This window comes from Chanodichthys erythropterus, chromosome 21 (genome assembly GCF_024489055.1).
Source record: "Chanodichthys erythropterus isolate Z2021 chromosome 21, ASM2448905v1, whole genome shotgun sequence".
Taxonomy (NCBI): Eukaryota; Metazoa; Chordata; class Actinopteri; order Cypriniformes; family Xenocyprididae; genus Chanodichthys; species Chanodichthys erythropterus.
In genome coordinates, this window is record NC_090241.1 from 11,304,384 (window position 1) to 11,323,607 (window position 19,224).

Here is a 19,224-nt window from a genome sequence, read left to right on the forward strand (position 1 = left end):
AAGTTCAAAATAAAAGCATTTATTTGAAATCTTTTGTAACATTATAAATGTCACTTTTGATCAATTTAATGCATCCTTGCTGAATAAAAGTATTAATTTCTTTAAAGAAATTTTACTGACTTTAAACTTTTGAACATGTATATTACACAAAAAAATTGTTTTTTCTATGATACAACCACTTTAAAAACTTGACATGTCTTTTAAAGTCAGCGGCGGATCTGTTGTCATAAAACGTGCCTGAACTGCCTTTGACCTTTGACCCTTTAACTATTTCACAATCTAATGAACTCACACACACACAAACAGCTGCCAAGGATACAAATGAAAAGTCCTAGAGTGGAAAAGTGTCCTCTGAGACATGTAAGTACTTCAGTAAATTCAATCAGACTCCATACATGCACTTATGCACTTACGTGTACAGAGAGGTATTGTTTTCACAGCTCATGGACAGAGTGAGATAAATTTAAAATCTATGGACTTCAACTCCTGGACTACAATTCAGTTATGAAATAATATTAAACTGTTTTCAATCTAAAGGTTGACAGAAAACAATCATGAGGAAAAAACAACACACAACAAAAAACATCCCTTGCATTTCAAGACAGACCTGTACAGTTAAGCGCAGTTCAATTAGATAGTGATGATTCTCACAGACTATTATTAAGCGGCGTCTAAACTGGCCCATGTTCAAGGATAACCTTTCAGAGACACTTGATTGTGGAGAGAAGGTTAAACAACACATTAACATGCATTAAAATATTAAATTATGGTTCCATTTACTGTATGAGGGAAAAACAACAACATAAAAAGGGCTTTTAAAGGCCGTTTATAAAGAGTCAGGACGAGCAGGCTGGTTGAAAAAGGGCAGAAGAGAAGATGAAACACCAGCACTCTCTCTCTCTCTCTCTGCCAGATGAACATTTCTTTAAATTTAGGTTTAATGAACTAATGTCAGCTCTGTAATTACACTAAAATTTTGCAGAAAAGCTGAAAAAAAAGTTGAAAGCTCAGTCCTCTACAGCTGTGTCATACAGATTACAAATGTGGCTGAACCATTTTTCCATATTACACAAAAAGTAAAGACTGAATAAACGTAAATGCATTTTTCCCCAAAGATATTCTAGGACAGCGCCCTAACTGAATTGATACCTGGAATTTGAACTGGAGTTGCTAAAATAAGAGGCAATATTTAAAGCTGCAGTCCGTAATTTAGCCTCTTTGTCGCCGTCTCTGTTTGAAACCTGCAATTGCAGATGTTTGCGGAATTATTATCTTTATGTGGGTTGAATCTAATGTTTGCTGTCAATCACCGTATCGGTGTGGATACTGTACTTCGGAATCACGGATTGTAATCTTGGAAGTACGACCAAAATAAGAATTTTAACTTACTGTTGTGAATCGGGCTATGGTAAGGCGATAGTTTTGAACACTGGCTGGTTATGTACATGCTCAAAAATTGAGTGAAGTTCCTAAACGTAATTTAGGGAGGAGCGAGCCCATCTAATCTTCCAATCAACAGCCAGAGTATATAAGCAGCTGCTTACCTCTCTTCAGTCTCAGCTGTTCCAGCATCCCTCCACCTCCCCAAAGTCCACCTTCATCTCAGGTACCTTGCCCTATGTAATCATATCCTATATTTATTCACTGGGGGGTGTATCAGAGCTCGAATTGAAGGTGCTTCATCGAGCCCCTCCTCAGTGGACAGCAAGCCAAATTAGCTAACCTAATACCCTAAAGATAAAAGGGCTTGGACAAGAAACTAAAAAAAAAAATTTAAATAAAAATACCCTAAAGATTATATGGGCAAACAAACTTGTTAATTTTGGATCATTTTTAACCAAAAAAAAGGTTAAGGACAGCAAAAAATACTGGGTAAAATGAACTTTTTTTTTAAGCTGTACTTTTAATAGTTTCATGAATTATAAGTATCCTATATGTTTAATTAATATTTTAATGCATGCATGCCACTTTGGCCAAAGGCGGCATGATTTTATAATAAACAAAAATATATTTTCAAAAACATTATAGGTTGAAATCATTCAATAATATTTACTATTAATTTATAAATAACATTGATTAATACATGAGCAATATACATTTGTATGATTGATTCAGTGACTGTAATTGTTTAATTTTTAAATGAATTCAGGGTTTTTGATTGAATCGGTGGGGTGAATTATTCAATGACTCACCCATAAAGATAGTGGCTGCATTCAAAACTGCATACATCCCTACTATCTAGTAGGACAAAAAACAATATGTGACAAAATGTGTCACTTTACCATCACATGAGGCCATGGCAGAAGATTTGTGACACTGGTGGAAAATCAGATAACATTCATTCTACACAATCATAGCATACTTTTTTGTGAAGAAATTGCTTGTTACATATAAGAATTTCTGACACAGTCAGTCACTTATTTTGTTCCTGAATTAATTAGTGTTTTTAACTAATTATTTCAGTGAATCATTTAATGATTCACTCATAAAGACTGTCACTTGTCGCCACCTACTGGATAGCAAAATGAAGTTGCAGGAGAGAGGGAATGAAAAATGTAAAAGCAAACAGACAGAAAGAACATTAGTGGAAACACAAGAGAGACAGAGTGGCTAAAAGAGGGGCAGAGGAGAAGAAAAAGTGGGACAATTTAACAGTGAGAGAGAAACAGAGGCAGAGAGAGACACGTCACTCTGAATCTTCATCACGGAGCAGGTGAGGAGAGATAAATGTCAAAGGACACTCTACGAAAGAAAGCAACAACTCGACTGTGCTCATCCAGGCCAGAGTCACTCAACCACACACACAGAGTCCTGCCCTTTGGTCAACACACAGACACGTCACACACCTTTCAGCTTTTACACACACACAAACACACACACACTGCATGGAAAGTTCACCTTTTATTTCTAAACTAGTTTCTGTGGCCATCTGAGGTTATATAGCCATAAGTGAGCCGTTCAACTGCCATGGAGTTGGTTGACCAAGCAAGAACCCTTCGCTCCAGTACGCACAACACAACAGATGCTTTTCTCAGCACTGATTGACTGATTGATTTTCAACATGATGGAAAAAGTTGTGGTGGTCAATTATGTCATTTTTGTGTGACCGCATTGGTGCATTTATATTACAGTTTTTTTCAACTTCTTACACACAAAAACCTTATTTGTCACACAATTTCTGACACTCAAACACTAGAACCACACACCAAATCTGCAAAACCATACATTAATTCTTGGCCTTCGACTCAATTTCATAAAACACTTTTTTCAAAACACAACACACAGTTCTCTATGTAACACACAAAAATCTAACAATATCTTGATTTCCTTTTTCAAACACAACCATTTTTTCTGTCCGACTACACATGGTTGATGTATTTCTTTTCTTTCGTACTATGTAATACTGTATTCACAACCACAAATGCTTACAGTAAAAAAATAAATAGGCAATCTTGCTTTTGTGTTTACCGTGAATTTTTCAACATCTCTCTGGCAATTACTTTCAATATTGTACAGAAATGTACATAGGAGCTCATGAAAGAAGAGCTTTAGGTTTTGAATAACTGTGTGTATATGATATATCCAAAAATAGAATATTATGGCAAAGATGTTTGCAAACGTAAGACAAATGTTTGCTTTTGAGATGTGTTTGTGATATTTTGAATGCATTGCTTCATTCAGCAAAAGATATGAAGCATTTTGTGTGTGCAATTCTTGGATTTGTGTGAAAAGTTTTGAAAATGTGAGTAGGCAGCTGAATAGAACTGTAAAATTTAAACCAAAAGTTAGTTTTTTGTCAATTTTTGACCCAAACATAGGTTGAAACAACCCAGCATTTTTTAGGCTTAAATTAAAAAATGTCAAAGCAGTGACACAATGAATAAAAAAGGCTGCTATTCTTGAAAAAAATCCTTATCAACCCTTAAACAAATGAATGCAAAATTCATGCCAATGTTTGTTTCCGGCCACCCAATTTACAGCAGTCAAAACAGCGAGGGAACGTGTCCCAGTGGGCGGCTGTGTTGGTTTGTATCTGGACGGGCTTTGGTGAGATAAGCCCCCCGTAGCTCTGGGGGTCTGTCACAGCTGAGAGTGGCAGATTTGTGTGGGAGCTCTCAAACCCACAGTCACTCACTCACTGCTTTTATTAAAACACACACACACACACAATCAGGTGTCTAAAGCCAAGTGCCTGGTGCCGGCGTTTTTTCAGGACTAATTTGCATTAATAAAGAGGCTGTTCCTTGTCGGAATGTGTTTTATTCCGCTCAAAAAATCCCTGGGTGATCCCTGGCGGAGAAGCGCCCGGGAGAATCCGACTGTCAGATACGACAAGACAAATGTATGGTGGTGTCACCGGCGTGCGGCTCACAGATGACAGATTGAGAAGAGCTGTCCCTCTGCCGACAGGCACGCTTCATTTTCAAATTAATAAATCTGAATAAAATATTTTAGCCTTCATTATGAGAGATTCCTGGCTGACAGCTCGGCATGCTGGGAGTGTGCGTTTGCGCTGGGAGGGGCTGCGGAGAACAGCTTGCTTCCAATCCACCTGGGCCTCGGCTTCACGTTTGTGATGTGAACATGCGCTTGAGACTCGTGTGTGTGCGCGTGTGTACATCTGTAATCATTTCTCCTAAACATAACAGCGCTTGCAGATTCTCTCTCGTAGTCAGCAACTAAATAAACACACCGATATAGTCCCGTCCCTGTAGTACCTGGGTAATATTTGCATGTTTCACACCTGTGTGGCCATTTGGGGACTAAACGACCACAGTAGGAAAATACATTTAGAACAATGATCGCCATTGAGTCGGTGGCACTTTCAACAAGAAAAAAAAAAAGTCAGAGAAAGATCTCATTACACTAAAGTTGCCGTTTCATATCTCAGGAGACTTGCTTTGTACTTTGTTTCATGTTTTTCTCCTAAAATTCCTTTGGGGAAATAAAAATAGACACAAATGAGTCAAAAGCTGTCATAGAGAATGAGTATAGAGCTCTAAAATGAATGAGGAGAGCAGCTCAGATCTTTTGATCTTGGGTGAATTTGATGAGAAATGTTCATAGTGAGATCTCTGACCTTTAACAGCAGACTTGTCTTGGCAAATCTGAGAACATTTTGAGATATTGTTGAGATCTAACCAGATGGAGGAGACACATGTGAGATTATTAAGTAGAGATAAAGCAAACCTCTCCATTTGCCATTGCTGTCTCTAATATAACTCAAGGACAATTGAGAGTAATTTAAAGTGTTAGAAGAGTAGGGATGCGCTGATATTAATATTGTGGCCCATAATTATTTTAATGTTATGGCCAATAACCCATAAACAAACCAATTAAAGGGGTCATGACATGAGAAATCAAATTTTCTTTTGGCATATAAGAGGTCTTTCATTATTACATTCTGAAAGTTGCATAACTTAAAGGTGCCATCGAATGGAAAATTGAATTTACCTTGGCATAGTTGAATAACAAGAGTTCAGTACATGGAAATGACATACAGTGAGTCTCAAACACCATTGTTTCCTTCTTCTTATATAAATCTGATTAGTTTAAAAGACCTCCGAAGAACAGGCGAATCTCAACATAACACCGACTGTTATGTAACAGTCGGGATCATTTATATGTACGCCCCCAATATTTGCATATGCCAGCTCATGTTCAAGCATTAGACAAGGGCAGAACGTCTGGATGTGCACAGCTGAATCATCAGACTAGGTAAGCAAGCAAGGACAACAGCGAAAAATGGAAGATGGAGCGATAATAACTGACATGATCCATGATATCATGATATTTTTAGTGATATTTGTAAATTGTCTTTCTAATTGTTTTGTTAGCATGTTGCTAATGTACTGTTAAATGTGGTTAAAGTTACCATCGTTTCTTACTGTATTCACTGAGACAAGAGCCGTCGCTATTTTCATTTTTAAACACTTGCAGTCTGTATAATTCATAAACAACTTCATTCTTTATAAATCTCTCCAACAGTGTAGCATTAGCCCATTAGCCACGAAGCACAGCCTCAAACTCATTGGGTCTCATTCATGAAACATTCGTAAATATATGAGTAAATATGTGAGTGATTTGCGCGTAAACAGACTTTCCCGAAAACTCTCCTCCTGATTCACAAATACTTCGTAAACGTCAGAAGTGATAGTGAAATGTGTGTGTGTTAATGAATTCCAATCAGTCGTAAATGGGACGCGCGTGCACATTCATTCTCAATTACCATAAATCCCGCCCATTAAATCCGACTGACAACTATATATGGGCATCATTTTATGACACCAAATGAAGGATTTAGGCCATTTTATAGGAAACAAGTTCCATAGTTTGCCCAGCCCTATTGAAATCAATTCATTATTTGATTAAAGTGCTCTGTTTGCAGATGCTATTCGTGCGTTCACGCAGCCTCGTAATTCCTGTAGTTACAAGATTCTAGCTTGTAAAAAGCGTTCACGTCCTCGTAGAGTTCGTAATTACAGTTTGTAAGCTGGGAGTTTTCTGAAAGCTCCCACATGTAACATGTGTCCACTATACCACCTGACCGCTGTAGATTGATTTATTAGGCGTTGATAGTGGTGCCATGGAAACGCATAATTTCCAGTCCAAGGACCAGAAGGACGTGAACAGCTCCGATATAAGGTCATTTCAAGATAGCGGTAAATACAAGGTGACGTGAACGCAGCTTATTACTGGCTCTCACAACAAAAGTAAAAAGAAAAAACGTATGTGATTACTATATATAATATTTTTTTTCAAAATGCTGTAAATATGTACCTTATTAAGGTGAATTAAAATGCAGCCTTATTAATGAGCAAAACGTTCGGATGTTAAACGCACTATTTACGCGTGACTGGGAGCAGGTGTAGATTTCTTTCGTACCAACTAACATTTGGAAAATACGAACATTTTAATGAATCCGAAAATTTACGCCAGAACCACTTTACACACGATTTACACAAAAATTCGTTCTGCTCTTGTTTCATGAATGAGACCCATTCAGAATCAAATGTAAACATCCAAATAATTACTATACTCACATGATCCGAAGCATGCATGCAGTATGCATGATGAACATCTTGTAAAGATCAATTTGAGGGTTATATTAGCTGTGTGAACTTTGTTTATGCACTGTATTATAGTCGAGAGCTCCCGGGGGCAGGGAGCGCAAGATTTAAAGCGTCCGCACGCTGTATCGGTGCATAGTTAATGATGCCCCAAAATAGGCAGTTAAAAAAATTAATTTAAAAAAATCTATGGGGTATTTTGAGCTGAACAGACACATTCAGGGGATACCTTAGACTTATATTACATCTTATGAAAGAACGTTCTAGGGCACCTTTAATTGTCCTCATCATCAATAAAAAAGCATTTATATAGGCCTAATCAAGCTGTAAAAGAAAGTTTGAAAACGAGGTGGCATGTGACATCACAGGGGCACAATTATTTGCATACGACTGCCTTTTAAGCAAGACAGGCTTGTTCAAGATGCATCAGCGCTGTGCAGACTGATCGACGTATGACATCAAAGTACCGCAAGAGCGTTTGGAGAGCATAAGACTCCTTATGCTTTTAAAATCACTGTCGTGGCACTTTGATGACATACACCGATCGGTCTGCACAGTGCCAGTGCATCTTGAACAAGCCTAACAATGGTTAGTTTTAGCTGCTAGTTGCTGCCCGTTGACTTCAAAGTCAATGTTAAACCGGTACTGACAGTTAAATGGTTAGTTTACCCAAAAATGAAAATTCTGTCATTAATTACTCACCCTTATTTCGTTCCACACCCATAAGACCTTTGTTCATCTTCAGAACACAAATTAAGATATTTTTGATAAATTCTGATGGCTCAGTGATGCCTCCATTGCCAGCAAGATAATTAACACTTTCAATGCACAGAAAGATACTAAAGATATATTTAAAACAGTTCAAGTGACTACAGTGGTTCAACCTTAATGTTATGAAGCGACGAGAATACTTTTTGTGCGCCAAAAAAATAAATAAATAACGACTTTATCCAACAATATCTAATGATGGGTGATTTCAAAACACTGCTTCATGAAGCTTCGAAGCTTTACGAATCTTTTGTTTCGAATCAGTGGTTTGGAGCATGTATCAAACTACCAAAGTCATGCCCCCAGTGGTGAACCATTGAGATTTCAAAACACTTATGATGTCACGAGGCCTTGTTTACTGAAATCATGTGACTTTGGCGATATGGTTTCTTATGGGGGCTCTTGCTACATAATTAATTGAACATACATGATCTTTAGCATTATTCCCCCCATGGAACCATCAGCTTGGGTGATATACATATGCTTTAAGACACTTTAGTAATGTCTTTAAAAGTGAAACAGTGTTAAAATGTAGACGTGGCAATGGGACGCCTATATTGAAGCTTGGCTTTGAGGATGAGTGTCTCTCAGCAGTGAGGTCCATTTCAGCTAGGACTTGAAAGCCTTGGTAATCTGAAACAATCTGAAAGAAGACGACAACCAGAAGGTGCACAATAATATGCTGATACTTATAGTGGGGAGGGAGGGAGGAAGGGTTGCAAGCAGTTTGAGCATACTTACTGAGCAGTAAGGCCACGTATATATATTTCCCAGGTCTAATAGGAGAATGGTAGTGATTGGAGCGATTTGACAGCTGACCACGTCAGCTGACCACAGCACTATGCTTACATGGCTTAACTGAACTAATAAACTAATGATAATGAATAATCGTAGTATGTTTCCTTCAAAGAACGCTCTCTTTAATGATGGCTGAAGCTGATGATCACGCAGCTTGAGTTTTTCAGGACACTTGCCAAAACTCCTGTTATAGTGAAGCTTTTACACTACACAATGAGCATCTTACTGTATTTTGTGCTTGCATTGTTAGTTATGGTGAAAGCATTTTGTGTGAGTGCAGAAACTGCGTTGTAATGATGAGATCACTGAATCCAGGCGATCAACAAACAGACTGTAATATGCTCAATATTAAAGGGTTAGTTCACCCAAAAATGAAAATTCTGTCAATTATTACTCACCCTCATGTTGTTCCACACCCATAAGACCTTTGTTAATCTTCGGAACGCAAATTAAGATATTTTGTTGAAATCCGATGGCTCCGTAAGGCCTGCATAGGGAGCAATGACATTTCCTCTCTCAAGATCCATAAAGGTACTAAAAACATATTTAAATCAGTTCATGTGAGTACAGTGGTTCAATGTTATAAAATATTATAAAGTGACAAAAATATCTTTGGTGTGCCCAAAAAAAACCAAAAAACGACTTATATAGTGATGACCGATTTCAAAACACTGCTTCAGGAAGCTTCGGAGCATTATGAATAATAAGCTTTATAATATTAATATTGAACCACTGTACTCACATAAACTGACTTAAATATGTTTTTAGTACATTAATGGATCTTGAGAGAGGAAATGTCATTGCTGGCTATGGAGGCCTCACTGGCCTCAATCAGATTTCAACAAAAATATCTTAATTTGTGTTCCGAAGATTAATTAAGGACTTACGGGTGTGGAATGGCCAACACGATCACATGAGAATGCGTATCAATAGTACGAGTTTGAAATCTCGTAGAATATATACGCCAAAATGAGTTTTGGCGTGCTTATGGTACGCAGTTTTTCACGTGCATATGATACGCACTTTATGGCGTGTATATGATACGCTCTTGGTTAGGATGGGGGTGGGGGAGTGGGGGGTTCGTATGTATAATACGCCATAAAGTGCGTATCATATGCACGCGAAAAAACAGCGTACCATAAGCACGCTAAAACTCATTTTGGCGTATATATTCTACGAGATTACAAACTCGTACTATTGATACGCATTTTCGTGTGATCGGGCTCGGAACAGCATGAGGGTGAGAAATAAATTACATTATTTTCATTTTTGGGTGAACTAACACTTTAATCACTGCAACCTTCCATGTGATGGGAATAGATCTAAATATAATACAATAATCAAGACTTTTTACAATTCGTTAATCTCTACATCTGTAATAGTAAAAATGTGGCAAAAGTATTCGAGAGGATTCTACATTTAATACTTATTTCAAATGCAAAGATGTTAGCCAATCACATCAGTGGGCGTTTACACTTAAGTCTCACAGCAGACACGCCCTTTCAAACAGAGCGTTCAAATCAGAGGGCCAAAATCAGGGTAGAAAATAGCCATTTATTTCTAAATTATGACAATTTTTTGATGTAAAAATCATATAAACATTATAAGTGCACCTCAGGAAACATAAAATATTTTAAAAATCCATTTCATGACCCCTTTAATTATAAATCTATCCTACTTTGTTAAGAAAAAAGTAACATGCTAAAAATTAAAACAAATAGCTCGTAAGCTGCAAGCGAATTCAGTCATTATAATGAAAAAATACTGTTCAAAAGAGAAAAAAGTAATGAGAAAAGTCTGCTAAATGCATAAATGAAATGTAAAAAATAATAACGGAAGAGGAACCTCTGTGGTCTGGTTAGAGAGTCAAACTAAGAGTTTATTACACATCTCAGAGTAACTTTATTAAAGATTGTTGTATTTCTTAAAGGTGCCCTAGAATCAAAAATTGAATTTACCTTGGCATAGTTGAATAACAAGATTTTAGTACATGGAAATGACATACAGTGAGTCTCAAACTCCATTGCTTCCTCCTTCTCATATAAATCTCATTTGTTTAAAAGACCTCCGAAAAACAGGCGAATCTCAACATAACACAGACTGTTACGTAACAGTCAGGATCATTAATACGTACACCCCCAATATTTGCATATGCCAGCCCATGATCAAGGCATTACACATGGGCAAGCAAGAACAATAGCGAAAAATGGCAGATGGAGCGATAATAACTGACATGATCCATGATTACATGATATTTTTTGTGATATTTGTAAATTGTCTTTCTAAATGTTTCGTTAGCATGTTGCTAATGTACTGTTAAATGTGGTTAAAGTTACCATAATTTATTACTGTATTCATGGAGACAAGAGGCGTTGCTATTTTCATTTTTAAACACTTGCAGTCTGTATAATGCATAAACACAACTTCATTCTTTATAAATCTCTCCAACAGTGTGTAATGTTAGCTTTAGCCAAGAAGCACAGCCTCAAACTCATTCAGAATCAAATGTAAACATCCAAATAAATACTATACTCACATAATACGATCCATGCATGCAGTATGCATGATGAACATCTTGTAAAGATCCATTTGAGGGTTATATTAGCTGTGTGAACTTTATTTATGCACTGTATATAGAGTTGAGAACTTGGAGGGGAGGGAGTGCGTGATTTAAAGGGGCCGCGCACTGAATCGGTGCATATTTAATGATGCCCCAAAATAGGCAGTTAAAAAAAATTAATTTAAAAAAACTATGGGTTATTTTGAGCTGAAACTTCACAGACACATTCAGGGGACACCTTAGACTTATATTACATCTTGTGAAAGAAAGTTCTAGGGCACCTTTAAAGGAAATTAACCAAACTAATTTTTACGCACAAACACACAACTCTGCTACTGATACATATTTATGAAGCAACTCACTCCAATCAAAATAAATCAAAATAACTTCCACTTCTTTTTGCAGCGACATCTCTTCTCTTCTTTGATGATGAGGGTGGGGCAACCTCACTCCCATGAGATTCACCAATAGCAATCCACAACCATCCAGTCAATTCCCCATGAACAAAATCAAGCCCCGCCATACATTTGTTTTTGTTCCAGAAGCCGTTTCACTCGGATATACGTCACAATAGGGAAGAAAAGAGTAGCACAACTTCTATTTCATGCCGACATTAAAGGGAGTGTTAAATCTGGGCTATAATTTATCACTGTACATTTATGTTAGTGTTACCTGAACTAATCTAAATCTAAAAATTTGCCAATACCATTAAAGTATCAGCATCTATCTGTTTGTTTAATAATAGAATTTTTAATGCAACTAAACTAAAACAAATTCCAGGGCAGAAGATCTCATCTCTCACTGGAAAGCAAGGAGGAATACTGTAATGACGGCCGCAGGAGAGCTGTGAAATATTTAGCCACTGTGGTTGATGTGTTTGGGGGAAGGGTTGTTATGGTTAGTCTGAACCAGGCTGGAAGGCAGAATAAATTAAAATCCAAAAGCAAAACTAATATGCTTTTTCAACACATAATCTGTGTGTGTGTGTCCAACAAGAAATTACAGCTTGGGGCTGCAAATCATTTTAATATGTAAATGCATTACTAAAGCAGAATGCGAGATGCATTATTGCATTCATATATTTTCACTTGTGCCCCAGCACTTTCAAGGTGATCAAGTAAATGGGCAGATTTATCCCAGACCATCCAGTGGAGAATTAATTTGGATCTCCTTGATGTATTTAAACGCAAAAGCCACTGATGAAAGATGCTCATTTTTCATGAGAAGCTGTTTTGTATTTGAGGGAGAGGTGTGTGCGCGGGAAAAAAGAACGCCATTAGTACGGAAGACATCTTCATGAGTTATTGCTGAATGAAAAGATAGAGATGAATAAATATCTGCTCTATAATATCTCAAGCATGTAATGAAGACACACAAATGCTGGATAACTGTGGGAGATTTAACCAACATTTTTATTGTACATGACACATGAACGAAAACATCATTTCAGGTGTGACATCTTTCCTGTAAGCTGCAGATATTCAAAAGACAAATCTGTTTGTTTTTGCTGTAGTTAGAGACTGTTGAACTTCTAAGAGGTTCTTTCAGATTGAACAAAAAATATCAGCAAACATGTTTTAAAAATTTGATAACTTTCATGCAAATGGAAGCAAACCAGAATCTAATTAACCTCTGTGCTTTCTATGTAAGAAATAGTTCACCTTTTCACAAAAAAATAAATTTTATTCCATAAGGATCAATTTGATCAAAAGTGACAGTAAAGACATTTATAATTTTACCAAAGATTTATATTTCAAATAAATGCTGTTCTTTTGAACTTTCTATTCAATCCTGGGGGGAAAAAATGCAACACAGTTTCTGCAAAAAACTGGGGCTGCGGCCCCTTTAATTGCTCGTGCTCTCCACCCCCTCTCGAGCTCTCGACTCTATTATTGCAAAGTTCACACAGCTAATATAACCCTCAAAATGGATCTTTACAAAGTGTTCATCATGCAACATGTCTAATCGCATAAGAATGTTATTTATTTGGATGTTTACATTTGATTCTGAATGAGTTTGAGGCTATACTCCATGGCTAATGGCTAATGTTACACTGTTGGAGAGATTTATAAAGAATGAAGTTGTGTTTATGAATTATACAGACTGCAAGTGTTTAATAATGAAAATAGCGACGGCTCTTGTCTCCGTGAATTCAGTAAGAAATGATGGTAACTTTAACCAACAGTAGCCTACATTAGCAACATGCTAACGAAACATTTAGAAAGACAATTTACAAATATCACTAAAAATATCATGATATCATGGATGTCAGTTATTATTGCTCCATCTGCCATTTTTCGCTGTTGTTCTTGCTTGCTTACCTAGTCTGATGATTCAACTCTGCACAGATCCAGACGTTACTGCCTGCCCTTATGTAATGCCTCGATCATGGGCTGGCATATGCAAATATTGGGGGCGTGCACCCCGACTGTTACATAACAGTCGGTGTTATGTTGAGATTCGAAATGTTGAATCAGCGTTGGAGCTCATCGGTCCGTCGGGCCATCTGATCATTCTGATTGGCTGTTCAGCTACTGCCGCCTGCTGTTTCGGAAAGGCATTTTATCTCACACAGGCACAGAACTGACGTGCTGCTTGGCCGACGTGAGCAAACCCCGCAGTCTGCTTTCATCGCCACTAGTTCGTCAGCATCGGCTTGGTGTGTTCTGGCCTTCATAGAGTTTGTTTTGACACTTGACGTGAGATTGTGCGCTGCACAGAGCGGGACACTTCAAAAACAGATTTAAAATGGACAGCAAAATGGTATGTTATACAATGTATACTACAGTACATGTTTTCATCATTATAAAGTAATTAGTTTGTTGAGTAGATGCTGCATTAGTGGAGAACAGTAGTATGTTTGCCGTCAAGGCTGAGAGGATGCTAACATTAGTAGTGCCTCAAGTGGTTAAAACAATGTGACAAAAACACCAACTGATTAATGTCACAATTGTTACCATTAATTTGCATGCGAAGTTGCATATTTAAACTGTATTTTGTATTTTATAACACTACGTCTATTTGTAACATGAACCCTCTACCGCACACATTATGATAAATTTATAAAAAAAAAAATATTCTCTTTTTCTTAAATATGGCAACAACGCGCAATAGTGGAAAAAACAAAATAAGTATAAGTGTATATAGTTAATATTTTTCCTCAGAAATGTTGTTTGTATTGAATAAATTGGTGCTATTATAAGCTTTAGCAGTAAATATAAACAAAACCTTATACTTATTTTCCAACATCTTGTGCTTTTATTAATGGAATTTATTCTTTTGCTGAATAATGCTTTATATTCTTTGAATTTCATTATGTTTTTTGTGAATATTATTTAAATTGCAAATGTAGACAGTTAAAAACAAATCTAATACTGTTCATCATGTATCATAAAACATTGACATAAAACCAAAAATATTGTAGTTTATGAAAATTCAACATTACGCAATCTTATGAGAGGAAGGTTATGAACATGAACCCCCCATAATCCTTGAAACTTCACCTTTTTTCTGTATGAAACTTCAAAAAGCATTTTTTTTTCAGAGGTGAGACACATGTACACATCACATTTGATGCTCTTCACCCTAACAATACACTTACATCCACTTGCACTTGCCTTTTTGAAACACAATGGTAGGCCAGTGGTAGGTCTGGTCCAGTAGTACTGGCTGTGGTGGCAGGTCTCTGATGTTGATTTAATCCATAATACAAATGCCATGGCAGTCCTTAACATACGACTAATCTACATTATATCACTAGCATTAATGTTTTTATTGTTACAGCTTAACAGACTGCAGCTGGCCTTTGCTAGCTATCTAACCTATTATAATAATGGCATTCCATTATTGTGCAGTGTTGCCATATGGCAACACAGACATTTTCTTGATTTACCAAAAACTAATTTCATAATTTTTTTTTTGAGTGGTGAATATGTTATCATAACTTACCTGAGATGATGTTAACAATTTTTTTGTGAATGTGACATGGGCGGGTCCTTGTTTGTTACTGACGTTTTAATTTGCTTTCAGCAACTACATATAAGAGACGGCAGTCTGTAAGAAAATCGCGCCACAGAAAAAAATTGCATGTCATGTGACTTAACCAAAGCACATCATTGGCTAAACTAAGGTCATCTCTTACCAACAAAAAAAACGAGAATGTTCTTTTAAAGAGACAGTGGCAAGGAAATGAACACAAAGTGTATGTTGCCATATGGCAACACTATGCAGTAGAGGGTTAAATAAGGTTAATAAAATTATTGTTCATTTTTAATTTCAACATTTACATTTTAACATTTTAAAGTTGTCTCTTACATTAGTTATAATGCACTATGAATTAACATGAGCGATCAATGTATAATTAATATATTAGTATTTTTTATATTTAAAAATTACAATCTTACATTTTGTTTCTTTGAAATAAAAAAATGTCTAAATGTTTAGAATTAAAACTGAACACAATCTTGCTGCTCAAACTGTGTATAGAACAATTTAAAATAATATTTTTTTGCTCCTTTTGTAATTTACATTTACTTGTACTTTTACTTTAAATACTTGAGTTTGTTTAATATCAAAAAAATACTTTTTATACTTAAGTACAAAAAATATCACATACTTTAAAACTTTTACTCAAGTATTTACTCAACATTCTAAACAGTGACTTTGACTTCTACCAAAGTCATTTTCTGGTAAGATATCTATACTTTTACAATTGATATTGTTGAATAAAGTCATTATTTTGTTTTTTTGGTGCACAAAAAGTATTCTCGTCGCTTCATAACATTAATGTTGAACCACTGTAGTCAAATGGACTGTTTTAAATAGGTCTTCAGTTCCTTTCTGGGCATTGAAAGTGTAAATTAAGTTGCTGTCAATGGAGGCCTCACTGAGCCATCGGATTTTATCAAAAAATATCTTAATTTGTGTTCTGAAGATGAACGAAGGTGTGGAACGACATGAGGGTGAGAAATTAATGACAGAATATTCATTTTTGGGTGAACTAACCCTTTAATAGAGGTTATGAGGCATGTAGCATTGAGAACACCTGAGAAGTAAATTTTGATATAGGAAATTCACCATAATAACTTTTCTTCTGAATTCTAGCACCTCAAAGAAATGGCAGACGGAAGTTCATTAGAACATGCTGGATAAAAACAGAATATATCTGATTCATTCATGAGCTCTTTGTGACTGCGTGAGGGCCGATTTGCATGTTCAGAAGGAATGCTGTCACGATGTGCCATTCTAATGTCTTATGGCAACTCGTGTACAGCTGATAACAATATTTCATGGAGGTCAGGGCCAATAAAATGCCATTTCAGCACTGCAGAGATGAATCAATCCTGACTGCAACACTCAAACACAGCAGACGGACACACACACGCATGCAAACACACAGTGACTGTAACACAGGACGCAGGGATGCAGTACAAACAATCGGAGCTTGTCATTAATGATGAAAGTTATGTTGTGAAACAGCGAGGCTGGTCATTACTGCTGATAAATGGGTGAAACCAGCGCTGAACTAATCTAGTGAGCCATCAGTTTAACCAATAACACATCCAATATTCCAGCCATAGAACTGAATCCCCAAACATTGTTTGAAGGGCATTAGGGAAATAACAAATGCAGTGCAATTTAGTTAAGGATTCTCGAAATGTCACGTCCTGAAAGCAATAACTCCATCAAGCCCATTGGTAATAATGAACATCTCTCATGTCTCCATTGACACATAAACAGTCACAGCGATCTGCATTTGTAAATAGATGTGAGCGTGTGTGTGCCCTCCTCCTAAGAGATTAAAGATTTATGAGCATTCAGCATGCAAAGGGTTAAGGGTATATAAATATATAAATATTCTATTATTTTCACAAATTCATGTTGTTCAAAACCTGTATAGCGTTCTTTTTAAACTGGGAACACAGAAGGTGAGATCTGTTCCAAAATCAAGTGATGCTGTATATCCGAGTGAAACAGCTTCTGGAACAAGAACAAATGTAGGACGGGGCTTTGTTTTCTGTGTGTGGGGAGTTGATTGGATGTATGTGGTTTGCTATTGGTGGATCTCATTGTGAGTGACAGGTTGCCCCACCCTCATCATCAGAGAAGAGAAGAGATGTCACTGCAAGAGGGAGGAGAAGTTATTTTGATTCAAGATTACGAGGCACATGAATTTAAAAAAATTAATAAATAATGATGTGCAAGGATAAATTATTTATAATAAATACTCCAATATTCTATAAAAAAAACCTTCTATATATAAAAAAAACCTTTTGCACAGTCTTAGAGGCAGCATCACATAATGCATTGTTCAGTGGAAAAAAAAATACTGAAGATGGTGCTTCAATTTACAGGTTCATTGTAAAGAAATTTTATTCAAAACTGAAAAATACTGATAAAAATAATCTAATTGAAAAGTTTCCCTGGATGTTAAAGGTTCTTAATGGAACCATAAATGGCCATTAAGAAGCTTGATTTTTAAGACTGTAGTGTATGTGTACAGCTAAATGCATAGCCTTTCAAAGTATACTCTGTTTGATAGCATGTGCTAATGCGTGCACTAAAAAAATACATCCTTGTCTAAGGTTTTCTTTCCAGAAGTTGTGATCTTAGTCTTTGTACTAGTTTAAATGAGTTGCTGGTATCATTCAACCCCCTACACCGGACGTGAGAGGCACGACGCGATGCGTCAAAAGACAATATAACCCATTATAATCGGTGATATTGTCTACACTGGATGTGGTGCGACGTGACATGACACAACACAACAAATTAGACAGTAAACAGATTCCCCGTTCTATTTCTGACTTAGCCCAAGTGCTTTGCAACCGATTGTTGTGTTCAGTGTAGACAGCTTTCAGCTCTTGCGCCACGGCGCGATGCGACGAAACAATGGTTGTGTCTTATCTAGACACTGTGTGACTTTTAACAATCAAACCTGCCAGTGACTTAAATGCTCATGCATGCAAATGGACCAAAATTACATTCTTTTCATTTTCAGTGGTGGAAAACGTAACCTATTAAATACTGAATTGACTATCAAGTAGTGGTTGACTATGCAACTAGCGCTAACATTACAGCAAAGGAAGCTCAGCAAATAAACCTTTCTTTTCGAAGAACTGGATGAGTAATTGTCGGCCCGTTTTATCTTCGGTAACCTCTTTTCGCTTTTGTTGATCGGACTTAGGCCCTGTCCCAAATGGCACAGTTCTATGCACTTCTATACAACAGTCCTTTGGTCTTACAATTTCTGCCACATGCACGTGTCTTTTAAGTACACGAGACCATGGGGTGTCAATTTTAGGTTTCATTTGTCAATTTTAGTCAGTTTCAGAAGGGTGCTCGCAAGTGCCCCATTTGCGGACAATATGTGACTGGTGCGAGCTCCGCAGCAGACTTCTTCCTGACAGTGACGTTATGTCACAAAAGTGCAGACTCATAGGAAGACCACGAGTGTTTAGGGTGCCATTTGGGAAAGGGCTTTATACTTCTTCATCAAACTCAAAGATATCTCTAATTTGACAGTTTACCATTTGATCTCACTAGAGTTGTCAAAAGTACTGACTTCAGTATCTAGTCGGTACTGAAATTTAAAAAAAATATCAACTGCGTATCAACTGCGTATCATATCTATTGTACGAGATTACACAGGTGTACTATTGATACGCATTCTTATGAGAATAGGTTCGGGGCCCCCAGAGTTCGATTTTATTAGTAGTAACAGTACTAGTAGTATTGTAATAGAAATTAATGTATAATCTACCAAAGAGTTACAAATAAAACTCAATTGCGGCTTATTTCTGCATTTCGCACAAAATTACCCCCCTCCCCCATTCACTGCATGGTTCTCTCCCGTCCTACATAGCCTAGAGTAGGGTAGGCAAGTTCGGTCCTAGAGAGCCGCTGTCCTGCAGAGTTTAGCTCCAACCTTGAAAAAAAAAAACTTCAGCTGCCTATAGCCTTAGTAATCCTGAAGAGCTTGATTAGCTTGTTCAGGTGTTTGATTAAGGTTGGAGCTAAACTCAGGAG